Below are 16,816 nucleotides of genomic sequence, written 5' to 3' on the forward strand. Positions count from 1 at the left end.
CTCTAGACAACATAAAACCACTTGCAGCAATGCTCACACAAAGTTTTGATGGTTTTTTTCATGCTAAGACACTATGTATTTACGTGAGTATCGCGTGTCCTTTCACAGAATAGATCTGAATTACTATAACCTTCCTCAGGATATGAGCTCCGGAGCAGATTCCTCTTTAACTTGAGGTCTGGTGTGATTAATAACCAACACAATGCTCTGCTAATTAACGTGGTCTCCCTCATTGACCAAAAAGATGGTACCATTCACTGCTAACATTATGTAGGCTCACAAGGAAGAGAAGATAGAAAAGATGCTGATGATAAATAAAAGTTACACAGCTTGAAAAAATTTTAAGTGCTAATAAAAATATCTAGAAATATGCCTGAGAAAGAAGTGTCAGTCTCTCGTCTGTCATCCACAGCCTGTTAATATACCCAATTAACCCACTGATATTCGTAGACAATGCCCACTACACACACATCTGACATCGTATGGAGGGAGGGGCATGAAAAATAATATGATAAAATGAACAGCTGATGAAGGACCTTTTTTCAGGCAGAAAAAAAAATCTGGCTTTGATCTGATAGATGTTCACAAAGTAACTGAGAAAAAACTCGAGTGTTTGAGGAAAATCGTTCTAGCAGTTGTGAATGTAGGGTTCTCAGCTTGATCGTCTAAATTAAGGACTTGTCTGGCCAGTGGGTAGGAAGGGCAGGCTAGGTCCCACAGAGTCTGTTGGCTGGAGAGGTTTAAGGTTATTCAGGGAGAGAGCACATCCAAAGGCAGGACAGTTGTGTTTAAACTTAGTAGGACATTGTTGACAGCGTGGGGCTTGTTACCTCGATATTTCTCAGGCTTAGCACCTGTGCACCTCTCAGGGCAAGGGGAATATAACAAAAATGGAGTAAGAAAAAAACAAATAAAAAAGAGCAGTTTCCTTAAAGACTCTGTTGAGGGCACTGTTTAACAGCATTTGTAACAATGGAAGCTGGAGTTGAGGGTGGGGCAAAGGTCACTTTATAGCTGGAGCTCTGAGCTGCATTAGGAAACAGCCTAAAGCTGGACCAGACAAGTTCAAGAGCATAATGCTTAGGCAGCCTCGGTACCTTTGGAGAGTTTCAGCTGCTCCATGATATAGGCAGTCATAGATGACCTCATAGATTTCAAACTGGGTCATAAAATAATAAAAAAGGTGCCTGCTACCATGCAGCCAACAAGTCCAACTCCCAAACATGTATGAGCTTCTGCCCCCCAACCCCTCACCCCTGCCAAGATTCCTAGGGGAAAAAAAGACCCTAAGACTGGCTGGCCGAAATTGTAGAGTTGGAGTTATCATAAATGGGAGCCTCAAAATAAGTGTGTTGCTTCCAGGATTTATCGTCCAGAAAACACAATTTAGAGAGAGGAGGAGGTAACGTGGTAGAAAGGCAAGCACCGGGAGTGCTGGTGGTTAAACATGAGCTGTGTGACCTTGTCACAAGGCACTCAAATATTCTGGGCTTCCGATTCTGCATCAAAAACGTGGAATCTTTCAAATGCCCTGACGAGGTCGTGGTGAAGGTCAAATGGAATCATGTGTGAGCAAACCCTATACTTTATTTAAAGTGCTATAATTATCATTACAGGGAGTATCTGCAGAGGCTATTTATAAAAGGTTCTGAGTGCACTGTGATTTCCAGCTGTCACCTGTTGTAAAATGCTTTTGTGTTTTCCAAAGCCATTTTCCAAGAAAGTAATTTTTCTCACTCACACAATTGTCTCTGCAAAACCCAGAGCCACTTGAAATGACTGATTTTAGGAGCGTCCATGTATGTCTGTGGACCCCAAGGGGACACAACTGGGAGAACGTAGCTGTTGCTGGCACAGGAGAAATGAAGGGTAGAAAAGTCTTTGGGCAGTAGAGCATGGGGACCATAAAAATCTTGGCCTTATTTTAACATTTCTCAGAGTACAGGAGAGCCAGGATGTGATCTTGTTGGTAGTGATGATTCTACTGGGAAATCTTGACTTTAAATTGCCTGCCAATCTCTACTTTACAAGTCCAAGAAGAGCCACTTATCACTTTTATGAAGCCACCGAAAGCCCACGTTGAGGGGGGGAACCTAATTATTGAGCAGTATATGCCCTCACACTAAATATATGAGAGTCATGGGCTGAAGGTTCTAAAGAGGAGCAATAAATGTTTTGATAAAACAAATCTAAGAATGCCCCCAACAGGAAGGCAGCCCTCCCTCACCTCCACTAACTCTCCGTTACCCACTTAGGGGAGCACGTTTCTGAGATTTAATGATGCACTGGCAGGATGGATTTTTCCAGGTAGCTGTTCCTGATAGCTCATCTCCACAGAGCAGCCTTTTTTTAGCCAATAAGCCATGCACGTATAAGAGTTTCACAATTAACAAAGCACTTTCAAATAGATCAAATTTACTTTATTGCAGAAAGGAGATCTGGGGGCTCACTTAAATTCTAGGAAGTGATTATGCATATTATCTTCAGAACATTGCATCCCCCTTTATCTTTAGGTTTATATGTTCACAGGATTTTTACAGTCATCGCCTTGGGGGTTCACCTTTACTTCTATTCTCATTTCAGGAGCGGGGCCATTTTTCTCACTTACTTTAAGAAAACCAAAACCGTCTTTGTGGGTTTTTTTGTTTTGTTTTTTTGTCTTTTTAGGGCCACACCCGCAGCATGTGGAGGTTCCCAGGCTCGCAGTCGAATCAGAGCTATAGGTGCAGGCCTGCACCACAGCCACAGCAATGCCAGATCTGAGCCATGTCTGCGACTTACACCACAGCTCACCATCACACCAGATCCTCAACCCACTGAGCAAGGACAGGGGCTGAACCTGTGTCTTCATGGATACTAGTCAGATTTCGTTTCCACTGAGCCCCAACGGGAGCTCCCAAGACCATCTCTGAATGAACTCCAAGTTCATCCTGTAATTTAAGGTAAACCCTGATCCCTTTATATCTACCTGAAGCCTAACTCAGTAAATTCTGCCCTCATCACATAAATCCTCCTTAATCAGTCTATTGCTTGGTGATAACTGGCCAAAGTTAGGTAATTCTCTTAACTTTCATTATTTTCTTTTTTAAAATTTTTTTATTATTTTTTTAATAGTTATTTTCCCAATACAATTTTTTTTCCTACTGTACAGCATGGTGACCCAGTTACACATGCATGTACACATTCTATTTTCGCATATTATCAGGCTCCATCATAACTGACTAGACATCGTTCCCAGGGCTACACAGCAGGATCTCACTGCCAACCATTCCAAAGCCAATAGTTTGTATCTATTAACCCAAGCTCCCCAACCACCCCACGCCCTCCCCCTCCTTCTTGGCAACCACAAGTCTATCCTGCAAGTCCGTGATTTTCTTTTCTGTGGAAAGGCTCATTTGTGCCCTATATTAGATTCTAGATATAGGGGATATCATTTGGTATTTGTCTTTCTCTTTCTGACTTACTTCACTCAGTAAACTTGCATTATTTCCTTAATGCGCTCTGTGACTTAGACGCCATACGATTTACTTGTTTGTAACAGTTTTTTTCGGAAATAAATAAATAAGTGACTTAGGTCATCATCATGTCTTTCCTCCTGGCTTTTAGTCAGAGCTGCTCTGTCCACCAGCCACGTGTCGTTATTGAGCACGTGGAATGTGGCTGGTATGAGGGAGATAAATTCTGTCACTACAAAATGCAAAGCAGATTTAGAGGATTTAAAACCCAAAAAAGAGGAGTTCCTGTCGCGGCTCAGTGGTTAACGAATCCGACTAGGAACCATGAGGTTGCGGGTTCGATCCCTGGCCTCACTCAGTGGGTTTAAGGATCCAGCGTTGCCGTGAGCTGTGGTGTAGGTCGCAGACGCGGCTTGGATTCCGTGTGGCTGTGGCTCTGGCGTGGGCTGGCAGCTACAGCTCCGATTGGACCCCCTAGACTGGGAACCTCCATATGCCATGGGTTCGGCCCAAGAAAATGGCAAAAAGACAAAAAAAAAAAAAAAAAAAACCAAAAAAGAAAGTAATATCTTAGTGATAATTTGTGTGAATCGATTATATATCAAAAGGACAATATTTTAGATATATTGGTTTCAATAAAATATGTTAGTAAAATTAATTTCACTTGTTCCTTTTTTTTATTTCTTTATTTTTTAAAGTGGCTAGAAAATTTAAAGGTACATACATGGCTCACTTTTATACTTCTATGGCCAGAGCTGACCTAGAGCTTTTACCTTTGCATTCTAGGTCTCGGTCTTACCTCGCCTCCTCTTCCCTCATTCTTAATTCAAGCTCAAATCTCCAGTCCTATTTTCTTTTTCTATGGCATTAACACCCCCATTCAACTAACAATTCTGTTTGATTCCCTCTATCTTAGCCACAGGTGGTGGAGGATAGACTTAAGTACCTACCACTACCACTCGCAGCAAGTATGCTGACCCTAAAGTTATTCCATAAGAAAGAAAACAAAAACAAAAACACAAAAAAAACCTTTCCCTTATTCCTGAAATAATGTCTGGAGACTTAACAAAAAGTAGGCAAAGCAATGGCAGAATATTCACAGATAGCCCTCCTGGTCTAGGAAAGGAAAACTGATTTCCTGGAAAATTACATCCAGTGAGACAGTTCCACTTGGAGTGAAACAAATTTAGCCCTGATATTCAAAGGAGTACATAAAGATTCCTCTGAGAATGTGGAGTTAATAAACATGGATGGTGAAACCGGTTGTGTTTTTCTTGAACGAAGTTCATAGGCAGTGTCAATCCAGCCCAAGGGAGCAATGAGGCTGAATATTTTCCAAGTGCTTGACATAAACAGAAAAACTTATTTTCGCCACTGTGGTTTGCCATTATTTTTACACTTCTGATATTTGTACAGGCAAATCAATCCATGCACAGACACATTTATAACAAACCATTTTTAAACCCTAATGTTTTCAAATTACAATGACCAAAATATACAGAATATATGAAGAACCACCTGCTCTATCTTCGTGCCCTCTCTACCTCCTATTCCTCCCAGCCATGTTCGTCCTTGCAATAGAACATTCTCCAGCCTCAAGTTCTGCCTGGGACCCGTTAAAAAGACATTTAAGGCTTTAAGAGAATCAGTTAAAAGGCTGTGGGAAAGCAGGAACCATTTACAGTACAAGTCTCTAGAGTTCAGCCCCCTCACCCATCTCCGAACCGGCTTCCTGTGTATTGCTTGATTTGCTTTTATCGTCCTGTGTGTGCTACAAGGCCAGAATTACCCCCTCCCCCCAACCACAGATTTATTTTTGGTTAAGAGAGAATCTTTTAAAAATGCAAATATCCCTGAGAGTGTTAAAGGGCTTTCAGTAATTTACACGTTGGTGTGAATTATTCAATCAAATTGCCTCTCTGCTCCCCCACCAGCCACAGGTGACTGGCAGCCCATTCACTGCTTGTCTACCTAGAGGATAAGGATAGAAATCTAATTTCAAAATAAAGCAATAGAAAAGTGCCTGCATGTGACTCCTCAAATCTGTCAAGATACAGTACTTTAGCAGCTAAAAGTCATGTCAAGTCTTTCAAGACATTGTACTTCAGGAATGGCCAATTCATAGCGTTCTTCCTTGCAGTAGAACTGTCTCTTGGATTCCTCCAATAAAATGCGGGGAAATCTAGGAAGTTTTGAGCAAACTTCCTTTTTGCTTCATGGAAGTGGGACACAGTATAGAACAATAATTTAGGCTCCTATGTCTCTACTGTGGGGAAGGCAATGTCATCCTTGGTTACAGCAGCTTGGGGACGGTGGGACCAAGAGGTGACACAGGTCATGGCAATGGCACAGGTTCACTGACTCATAACCCATTCACTCTCCAGGGACAGTTGTATAATTACGGAAGAACATGTACCTCAGGACGCTGACATTTCTGACCAGAAAGTCACAGACACTTCTGTACTCTGTATATCCTAATGGAGACTTATCTGGATAAGTCTTTAGGACCCTGCTAGGATGTTAACGGACCAGATCCATTTAGAACGCCGAATCAATGGCCATCCCATTAGGGCCTGTCTTTCCAAGGTCACTTAAGGTCATAACACATGCCCTATGCAAAAAGCCACAGAAAACACATCCTTGATGACTAAAATGTTCCTAATCCCTCTTCCAAGTCTGTAACATAGAAAATTAACAGTGGAGAAACCTGGAAAAGTGAGAAATCATTATTTTTCCAATCTTGTTATAGGATGTGATATGTTCGTTGTATTTCTAAGTCCTACATCCAGACAGCTCGACACCAAAACAGCAACTCTAAAAAGGTTCTACACAGAGTAGGCACTCATTAGTATTTGCCGGCTAACTTGTTTAATGTTCTCAAATCACTGCAAAATATACATCCTGTTTCACTTGTAAATGCATCTTCTCTACATACCAACTTACTATAGATATCAAATCATTTTCAGTTGCCATCTGGTGTGTAACTTCAGCCCAGGCCTGTGTGCTACACAGGTCCACAGCGTGAAGGATTTATTGCCACAGTTGATGCTGCTGTCCATTCAGGCCATAGAGGAAACGTGTATAATCAGTAAGGTGATAAAACAAATCAAAATGAAAGCCTTGGATTTTTTCAGACACCTCATGTTCTAAAATATTTTTCAATAATTCAGAGGAGATATATGTTTGGTTGCTAGCCGGGATGATCTCATAGGCAGATAATCTAGTCAGGGCGTCAAGAATGCAGTGGCCACATGTGGCTTGTGACTGCATGTTTTCAATCCTGCAACTGGGCTGTGTTCCCTAAACAGATGTCATTTTACCCAGTCATGGCTCTGTATCCATTAGCTCCAGCAAATACTCTCTAAATCCAGAGGGACAAAAGGAAGGACCTAAACATTCTAGAACAGTTCGTCATAGCTAATCATGACATACAGTATAAAGTCGAGTGTTTTTTCTCTGGGATGTCACTTTTTCAAGAACAATAATGAGCAGTCTCTATTTTATATCTGCTGGGCCACTGTTTACATACAGAGAGTCCCTGGAAATTACCACCACAGCCTGGCGGCCAGAGTAATGCTGCTTCCCTCATAGCTGCTGCTATGTTTCACATGTCCTTCTCCTTATCCTTCTGGTTGTGCCAAAACCCTTTGAACTTCCCCGCTGCGGATCCCAAGTAGGGAATCATGGGGCAGGTATGCTAAAAATAATGGCAGGAGAGAAGGAATGAGATGCTGGAGTTCTCCTGCAGCAGCACCCCCCAAGGGCTCTCCCTTCCCTTTCCATCACTACCTCTCCTCCAGCTAAGGTACAGGATCATCCCACATCTCTAGCCCCCGTTCCACCCCACCTCGTACAAAGACCTCAGCTATTTCTTGGCTCCTCCTTATCTTCTTTATTTAGATGCCAGGAAATCCACTGGATATAGATGGCCTCCAAAGTATAGATGAGCCTCACATGAGACACGCCGCTTATCTGTCTTACCGCCCCCCAACACCTTTTTGGGAAAAATAAAAACTACACATAGGAGGATATTATGTGGCGCCCCTTTGCTCACTATCTCTTATAACTTCCAATTAAAACCCTTAGAAAAACTTGCAGTGAAGAGTTGTCCTTGCTGGAGGTACTTTTCTTATTTCTCACAAGTCGAGAACTGAAAGAAATAATAGTTGAAAACAAAGAAGGTGGCAATGGGCAGGGCAGTATGATGCCCAAACGCCAGTGCTCTCAGAGGAAAAAGAAAGGGACAGGGCCAGAAGTCTGACTGGGTGGAAGAAAAATTCCTCTAGAAATTTCTCTTAGCTAGAAAGTCTTCACCCCTGATAACGCTTCAATTCTTAACCTGTAACTTTCTGTGGTATGAATATATATCCATCTTTCTTTCTAGTATTAAAACTTTGCCAAAACATTAGTCCAAATGTGTCTGAGGAGCAACTTCTGCTACTACCCCACAGTAGAAAAGAGACCCTACTGAAATAACTAGAAGATACCACAGTCTAAATATTTGATGAGTAACTATAATGTAGAGTTACTGTGCTAGCACTTCGGTTAATGAGATAAGTGACACAGTCTGGACTTCACATTGTTTCAAGGTTGGTGAAAGGAAAAACAAAGAAATATATAGATAATATTAATGTAACAATTGCTAGAAGAACGTGGCCCTTCCTGCAGACGGAGTCTTCAGAACCTACTAAGGTGAATCAATGTGAACAAGATACAAAGCGAATTCTAGGTTCAAGGAGTGAATGGTGCAAATACAGAGTATGAGAAGAATCCAAAAGTAGCTTGATATGGCTGGAATATCGAGTGAAAGCTGGAGACAAGACAGGAGAGATGGGTGGGGTCGGGTAAACACTGCTACATTGTGAACAGCTTTGCCTAACATGCACAAATACTTGATTTTCTATGAAAAAAATGAAGACTGCAGCATTTTCCCATAGAACAGAGACAGGATCACATGTAACTTCTTAAAAGATCTTTCTGTTTGCATTTTGGATGATGGATGAGGGATACTGGATGCAAAGGACTGGTGAATAGGCTGCATTTCAGGTAAGAGATAGCTGACCCAGAGCAGGGGCATTATTAGGGGTGCAAAGGGGATGAGTTAACATCTCATTAGAAACGCAGACTAGAGAGGATGTGGTGACAATAAATGTGAGTTTAAGAGAGAAGAACAAGACTAGGGGGATTCCCAGGTTTCTGGCCGGAATGAGGAGTTGCTGGGAGAAGAGGGTAAAGTTCTAGACTAAATTTGCGGGGTACAGGAACATGCAGTTCAAGATGCCAAAACAGCCAGCCAGGCACAAGGGTCTGGGCTCAGGAGGAAGATGAGGATACAGACTCAGGTTACGGAGAATGGGCCCTATGGAGGTGGCCAGTCCACGCTCTACCCCACACCTACTTCCCTGCCCAGAACATAGCTCTGTCTTACCCTATCTGTCCCTTCCACCCACCCATGAGCCGGGGAAGTAAGCATAAATCAAATGCTGCTCATGAGTCACTGGCTTCAGAAGTGTGCCTGGCCTGTTTTCTCAAGTTGAGAACAGAGTCAGAATAGCTCTTCAGATGGGGGCTAACTGGCTTTGCTTTCTTTTAAACACCCTTCTTAGCCTTGGCAACTTGCTGTCTGAATTTCTAGCTTGCTTCCTGGACTTTCTGTTTCTGTCAACCTAAGCTGAACCATTCCCTTAGCCAGGTCACACCCCCTCTGCTAGCCCATATGACAGTTTCATAAAAATTCAGAAAAAAAATGTCCTCTTTGGCTGGCATTCACTGCCTCAAGGACTTACAGTTTGGGGAGCAGATGATATCTTTGTGCTGACTGGAAAAGGTGCCCCTTATGCAGGGCATACCATTTGTACGGGCAGCTCTGACCTGGCTTCAGACAGAGCTATCAGGCTCCTTGGTGAGCATGTGTACACCCCGTTGAAGTCCTGAGCTGTTCCTGGGTCTCACACTGGCAAGTACCATGAACAGCTTTCACTGCCCCTAGACCAATGGCCTCTGTGATGAGGAGACAGAAATAGTGCTGTGAAGGTAGAAGCCCATATTCCACTTTGGAAATGTTCTACTAAAAGTACAGAGAAGTCTTGATAAGCAAGAAAGGGTTAAACACCTTTATTCTCCACCCTCTGCACAGTACTAGCCTAATTGGAAACCTGCCCTGCCTCGGGGGTGGCAGAGGCCTTGCCCTCAACATTTGGCAGCCAGGGTTACATTCAGAAATGAGCACACATTCCTCAGACAGGTTCTACAGGGCAGTGATTTCTGTGCATCTTTATGGGTGAAACTGGGTTTTGCAGCTTAGCCCGAGAAAATTAGAAAATGACAATAAGTCAGAGATGAATGCATGTCTGTTAGGCTGACATAAATCTGTGCGGAAGGATTTGTCTCCTATCTTGGGAGAAATGCAGCCAATGGCAAACTTCCTCTATTATGGGGCCGCTGAACTCATGACATATCAGACGCTCTTTAGAAAATATTCCTTAGAAAAGGAAAACAGCAGGGAAAGCTTTTAGAAACCACTGCTCATCTACTTAAAGATTCACAGATAGATAGAACAGGGGAAAAAAAAAAATTCTTCTGCCAAGCTGACCCCAGCTTGCATGCTACCTGTTTATTTGTGAATATGGAAGGAATGCCCATGGCACATATTGCGGGTGAAAACAGAAAACAGAAAAAGATTTTTCGAGGGACTATAAATCTCAGTATTTATATGTGAGGCCATGTAGTTCTCCTCTTTATACCCTACATCAGTGAGAATTGGCTGAGGACTCAGATTATGATTTTGTCCTGAATGGGCCAAAATATGAAATAACCACAAATTTCTTATCCAATAATTTATAAAGCTACCCTGTCCCTATCCTGAATGAGCTAATGGAAATAAATTAACTGTCCAAAGATAATTAAGCACTTACTGTAAAAACAAAGTAACAAAAGTAAAAAAAATGAAACATTAGAAAATCAGCTAAGACAGGTCCCCAGTGCCTCTTTAAGAAATTACATTCCCCTAAGAGGCAATAGCCAATGGATTATAGTATCACACTAACGATAATGGCTTTCTCCTTTTTAACTTTCATTGCTAATCTTAAAAAAAGAAAAGCAATTGATCTGTAACAACTACTTTCTTCTTGGGCTGAGAAATGCTCTAAGAAGAAAGCCTTATATCAAAGTTTGATTTTTATCTATTAGTCATTCTTCACCAAAGAGAAACAAAACATGGATCACAGGACATATAATTAAGATGTACAATATTTTCCTTAAAACTAATTGGTTTTTTTTTTTTAAAGAAACTTTACTTTCCTCAAGCAGTTTTAGGTTCCCAGGAAAAGAGAGTGGCAAGTACAAAGATTTTCCATATACTCACTGTGGGATCCCACACACATACACAGCACCCCACCAACATCCCTCACCAGGGTGGTGCATTTATTACAACTGATGAACCTACACTGACACATCATAATTACTGAAAGTCCATAGTTTACCTTAGAGTTGACTCTTGCTGTAAATTTTATGGGTTTTGACAAATGTATCATGACATGTGGCCACCATTACAGCATCATACAGAATAGCTTCAATGCCCTAGAGTTCTTTTGCGCTCCTCCTACTCATTCCTACCTCTTCCTGACCCCTGGTGACCACTGAGCTTCTCGGTCTCCATAGTTTTGCCTGTTCCAGAATGCCATGTAGTTGGAATCACACAGTATGAAGCCTTTTCAGGTTGGCTTCTTTCACTTAGTAATATGCTTTTTTTTTTTTGTTTTCTTCAAAGGCATTACAAAATTCCCAAGGCAATGACTGGTATGGCACAGTGATAAGGAGTATGAAGACTCAGACTCGAGCACTGGTTTGGTCCCTTTGGTCAAGTCACTTCCTTTCCTGGGGCTTTGGTTTGTTTCTATGTAAGGTAAGGATACTACTAATACCTAATCCCACAAACTTTATGATGATGTTGTGAAAATCAGGTTTCTTTTCTTAAAAAATGGAGTAATAATGCCTACATTGTATGCTCATTCCATGGATTAAATGGGCAACGTGCATGGAGAGCTTAGCACTGTGCCTGGAACATATTACATATTTAAGAATGGTAGCTGACAACTCTCTTTTTAAGGTGTGCCAAATATTTTCTATTTGACCCTCTAAAACTACTCCCTGCTCTTTTCCATCTTCCTTTGTGGGGCTCAGTTGCCGAAGAACACAGTAAGTGAGTGCCCTTCCCTCCTGCCCTCCTGGTGTCCTGATGAGTTCAGCTAATTTTCCGAAAGGGTAGAAGCTGGGAGGGAGAGAGACGGCAGGCTCTCTCCCTCCACCTCTCCTCTGTCAGATGGGGTCTTGCTGTAGCTGCATTCCTCTTCCAAGGCCAAAGATCTTGCGGGGCAACCACCTTACAGTTGTTGATTTCCCTTAACCTTGCCCAAACTTTTGTAAGTAATCTTTTAAGGTATCTCTTTTGAAGTAATTTAGAAAGTTTCTGCTGCTTCCTGCCAGGAAGACACATAATATTTGCTCTTCATATTTACTTACTAAATTATTATTACTCTTTCACACTGTAAGGCAGTCATGGAATCATAGAATCAAAAACTGTAAGCAATTCTATAAAATCTTGCAAGTTATTACTAAAATCCCTCTGTATCTAACGCTTCAGAATTTATGAAGATGTACTTTTGGATTCAACTAAAAAATGTGAAAAAGAAAAACTCAGATTTGGAAAAAAATTTTAAAGATGATTAAAAGTTGTAAAGTATCTATAAGAATGGCTGGTCAATGTTTCCTCATTAAAAACATACCAAACACACACACACAAATTCCTGGGTATTATTTATCTTGGTAGACCTTTTAAACAAAGTACATATAATGTTTAGAGCTAATGTTTTGCAGGTATAGTCCCCAATCTGACACCTCTTTTCTGGAACCCTGATCACTGAGGTGTATACTGTCATAATAGGAAGACTTTTGTAATAATAGTTCAAGGAGATCTTCAGCTTTGGCAGGAATTTTCACCCATAGTGAAGAAACTAATTGAAGTGCATACAATCCACTGCTAATGACTCTACTCATCACAAAAGACTAATCATTTTATCTTAACAAAGTCACACCCTCCTTTTTTCCCAATTTTATAAATATTAACTGTATGTTTTTCATTACAAATCATGATATAATGAAAAACAGGACAACGTTAACGTTTAATTTAAAACACAAAAAGTAAAAGAGAATGTGCAAATGTGGCACTCTCTTCATGGCATGAGTGGGGCATGGCACTCCACCCGGAATATTCTGTAAGAAAGCTACTTACTTTAGTTTTTGGTCGAGCTCCAGTTGACATTTGGTTTGGCACACCATCAAGATTCTGGATGTTTCCAGTTTTATTTCTACAAATTCCTTCCTTCTGATGATTTTTTGAAAAGATCGCTCTTCAGGTTTATAGAACTCTGTAGGAAAAAAATTGTTTTTTCACAGACAAAGAATTATCCTTAGGCAGTGACTCAAGAGAATTATTCAATAAAAATAACATTTTTCCAAAACCAGAATGGTTTTGAAAGTTAACATAAAATGTGAGAATATTCCCAAATAGTAATAATTTTTCCAAAGACATTTATACTTAGGTTCAGTAAGATCAGCTCCAGTAAAGGCTGTGGATTTATTTTAAATATAAGTTCACAAACTAAAAGTAATTCTAGACCACCAAAGTAAAATACTCTACTGGCATATTTTTTAAGTTTTTCAAAAGTAAAATAGAAGATATTTAAAAACTTGAAATAAGAGGCCTTAGTGTTCTTTTTAAGCTTTAAGATCTCAGTTGATATATTTTGTAACGGTAGGGAAGAAATAGCAAAATTCTATTTCTGAAGGTCAGCTAGAGAAGTGAAATGATTAAAAACAGTGAGTGGGCCAGTGAGTTGACCAATAAGTACTACATTCTTCTGACCACTGTTAATGTCTATTTCTGCTGGCTGGTGGAGACAGTTTCAATGTCCTTAAGTACTGCTGTGGTGGTTTTTGTAACACAGCAGGTCCAGGATAAGCCTCTTTTTCTTTAGGAAGTTAGGGACTGTATCTTTTTCAGGAAAGGCTAACATGTGATGGCAGAATAATAAGCAAACCATCCTGTGCATGGTAATTTCACATATATTACCTCTTCTTTTTCTTCTCTGTAATTCTGCGAGGTAGGTTCTGTTGGACAAATTTTATAACAGGATTCCTAAAGACAATATGTTGCTTGATCAGCATCACACAGCAAATGAAAGCAGCACCAAGATCTCTTGATTCTTCTCAGTGACTTCCCTCTTCCCCCACATTTCTCTGTGTATCCTGGCCCAGCTCCACATCCACAAACTCTCCAGTTTAAATCTCAGCAAGAGTCTGTTCCATGACAGGTCTTTGTTCAGCGTGTTATCAAGCCTGGGACTCCTCTTAGCCCTGTAGAGGAGAGATACCTGTGGAGACAAGGACACAGGGCTGAATCTGCAGGAAGGAGCTGACCACTATAACAGATTGAATGTATGCTAAGGCACTTTACAATTCTGATGCTGTTATAAACATCCTTTTATAAAGTTACATTTTCTATAGTCTGTTACTGGCATATAGTAATTCAACTGATTTTTTTCTTAACTGATGTTGTATCCATAAATATTTCCAACCCTTCTGATAAAGTTTATACATTTTTTGGGGGGAGGGTCTTTGCAGTCTTACATCAGGAACTAATGATAATTTTATTTCTTTACCATTCCTCATAAATTTTTCTTTTATCTTTCTTACAGAGGGGGTAAGAGAAAACACCCTGATTCTCTTTCTGATGTTAAGGAGAGTGATTCCAATATTTCTCAATTTAACCACAATGCTGACTATATCGGGTTTTGTTTTTTGTTAATAAGGTAGTTCCATTCTTTTGATCAAAATTTTTTATATGAAAGAATGTCGACTTTTACTGAATGCATTTTCTCCACCAAGATCAAATTTTTCTTCTTTAATATCTTAATTTATAAACAACATTAATTAATCTATAATGTTAAACCAACCATGCATTTCTGTGTTATGTGATCAAAGTACCCTTCTAGTCTTTAAGATTATTTATCATAATGAAGGTTGGAATTTGTCAAATACCCTTTATTTTACTTATTTATTTCTTTGGCCATGCCTGTGGCATGTCTAAGTTCCAGGCCAATCAAACCTAAGCCACAGCAGTAACCCAAACCACAGCAGTGACAATGCCAAGTTCTGAATCACTAGGCCACCAGGGAACTCCTCAAATGCCCTTTAGACACCTGGACTTACTAATGAACTACAGTAATGGATTCATAAATATGAAACCACCCTTATGTTTTTGGGATCAACTATTTTGGTTGTGGGCAGCAGTTCCTTTTGATCTTATGGGTTAGCTGGTGTTTTCTTTGGTCTTTTTGCACCCATATTCATTTTTTGTCCTAGGACAAGTTTTTTGTATGAAGACATTAGTTTCATTTTTTAAAAAAAGGAAGCTATGCATCTTTATGAATAAGATATGGACAATTTATATTGCATAAGAATTTTCCATTCTTTGAAAATCTCAAAGAAGCCACAGGCAAAACTTTGCCCCTTAGAGGTAGGTACTTTTTTGATAACTCTAAACATTTCTGCTCTTGGTTTATGATCCATTCTGGTAAGTTAACTCCTGGGTGAATTTTGATAATAGATGTTTTATTATTACATGAAGTCTTTCAAATGTATTAGCAGACCTACGTAGACTCTTGCATTTTTAAAATCATATGATCTGACATTATAGCCTGCTTGTTCCTATCCTATTTATATTGTTTAGTGGAAAGAGCCTAGACAGACTCAACACTAAGGGACATAACTCACTTGTTAGATCTCAGTTTAATCACTAGTGCCTCTGAGAAGCATTTCATCAGTCCTGGTAGATGTTCCTATGAATTCCTATACTTTCTCCAGCAAAGCATTTGTCTCACATTATTACTGCAAATTGTTTAATAAGCAGCTTCTCCGTTAAATCGTAAGCTCTGCGAGGGTAAAGACAAAGTTCTGTTTAATTTCTCACCAAGCACCAAGCACCTATCCGAGTGAGCACTGTTGGATAAACAATTACTTTTATCCATGTCTTTCTCTGCTTGTCTCTTTCATGAGACCATAGTTTTAATGGACTTTTATAGCTACCATACCAAGAGAGCAGAAGAGTGGTTAAAAATGCCAACTTCACTGTTGGAGTTCTTGGTTCAGAGCCAGGCTGTACCACTCACTAGCGTGTGACTATGAACAAATTACTTCAGTTGCCTCATCTGTAAAAGCAGAAGTAAATAATGTTTTGTACTCACTGGATTGTAGGGAGTTTATACATGAGAAACACTTAAAATACTTGAACTAGCAAGTAATGAATTAATATCAGCTATTCTGTTAGTATATGACAAGTAAACAAATGGATAAAAGGATAAATCCGTAAAAATAGAGAAAGTGTAATACTTGCTCTGCCTCTGGGCTGTTTCGAGTATCAAATGATGTGAGTTTTGAATAATGACAAGCATTTGAGGTATTTTATTAAAATCATTACAAACAGGAAGGCTGAGTAGCCACAAGGAAGAGAACTGTTTTCTTCCTTGGAAAAAAGTGACAAGGGTAGAGAAACATTTTTTTCTTTTTAATTTAGGGCCGCACCCAGGGCATATGGAGGTTCCCGGGCTAGGAATCCAATTGGAGCTGTAGCTGCCGGCCTACATCACAACTCATGGCAATGCCAGATCCTTAAGAAATATTTAATTAGGTTTTGTTCCTGGAATTTTTTAATATTTTAGCCTCTACTACAATACATCAATTTAAATATACAGTTTTAAGGGTTTAATTTAATATTTTTGTAACTAGGAGTTCCCGTTGTGGCTCAGTGCTTAATGAATCCAACTAGGAACCATGAGGTTGCAGGTTTGATCCCTGGCCTTGCTCAGTGGGTTAAGGATCCCACGTTGCTGTGGCTGTGGTGTAGGCCGGCGGCTACAGCTCCGATTAGATCCCTAGCCTGGGAACTTCCATATGTCCCGGGAACGGCCCCAGAAAAGGCAAAAAGACAAAAATTAAAAAAAAATAATATTTTTGTAACTAAAAAATAATGGAAGAATTTTTCCTGAGACTTGATAACTCTTTGGGAAATAGTCTCTGACTTTTCAAATGTACTTTTTTTTCTGGGTTTTTATTCATTACTCACATTTTGGAGTTTACATTTGTTTCAAACAATGTCTTTCCACTTGTTTTTCTTGACAAGAAAAATTTTATTTCTGTGTAGTTATTTTCAAAGATTGCTCTAAAAGGTTGAATTTCATTGATGTAATAATCATTGAATATTTTCTGCTATATACAACCAAACCATGACATAGGGTTGCAATAGA

At 40.0% G+C, this 16,816-nt stretch overlaps 1 long non-coding RNA gene across 1 annotated transcript in view; it reads right to left on the bottom strand.

Annotated features, from left to right (window-relative positions):
- LOC110255744 overlaps window positions 1–16,816 on the bottom strand; it is a 209,836-nt gene that overhangs the window by 61,248 nt on the left and 131,772 nt on the right. Inside the window, exons 2-3 of the long non-coding RNA XR_002336487.1 lie at window positions 13,585–13,885; window positions 12,745–12,880 (exon numbers count right to left, since the gene is read on the bottom strand). This is a non-coding gene — a long non-coding RNA (uncharacterized LOC110255744). The remainder of the gene's footprint in view (window positions 1–12,744; window positions 12,881–13,584; window positions 13,886–16,816) is intronic.

Source organism: Sus scrofa, chromosome 11 (assembly GCF_000003025.6).
Source record: "Sus scrofa isolate TJ Tabasco breed Duroc chromosome 11, Sscrofa11.1, whole genome shotgun sequence".
NCBI lineage: Eukaryota > Metazoa > Chordata > Mammalia > Artiodactyla > Suidae > Sus > Sus scrofa.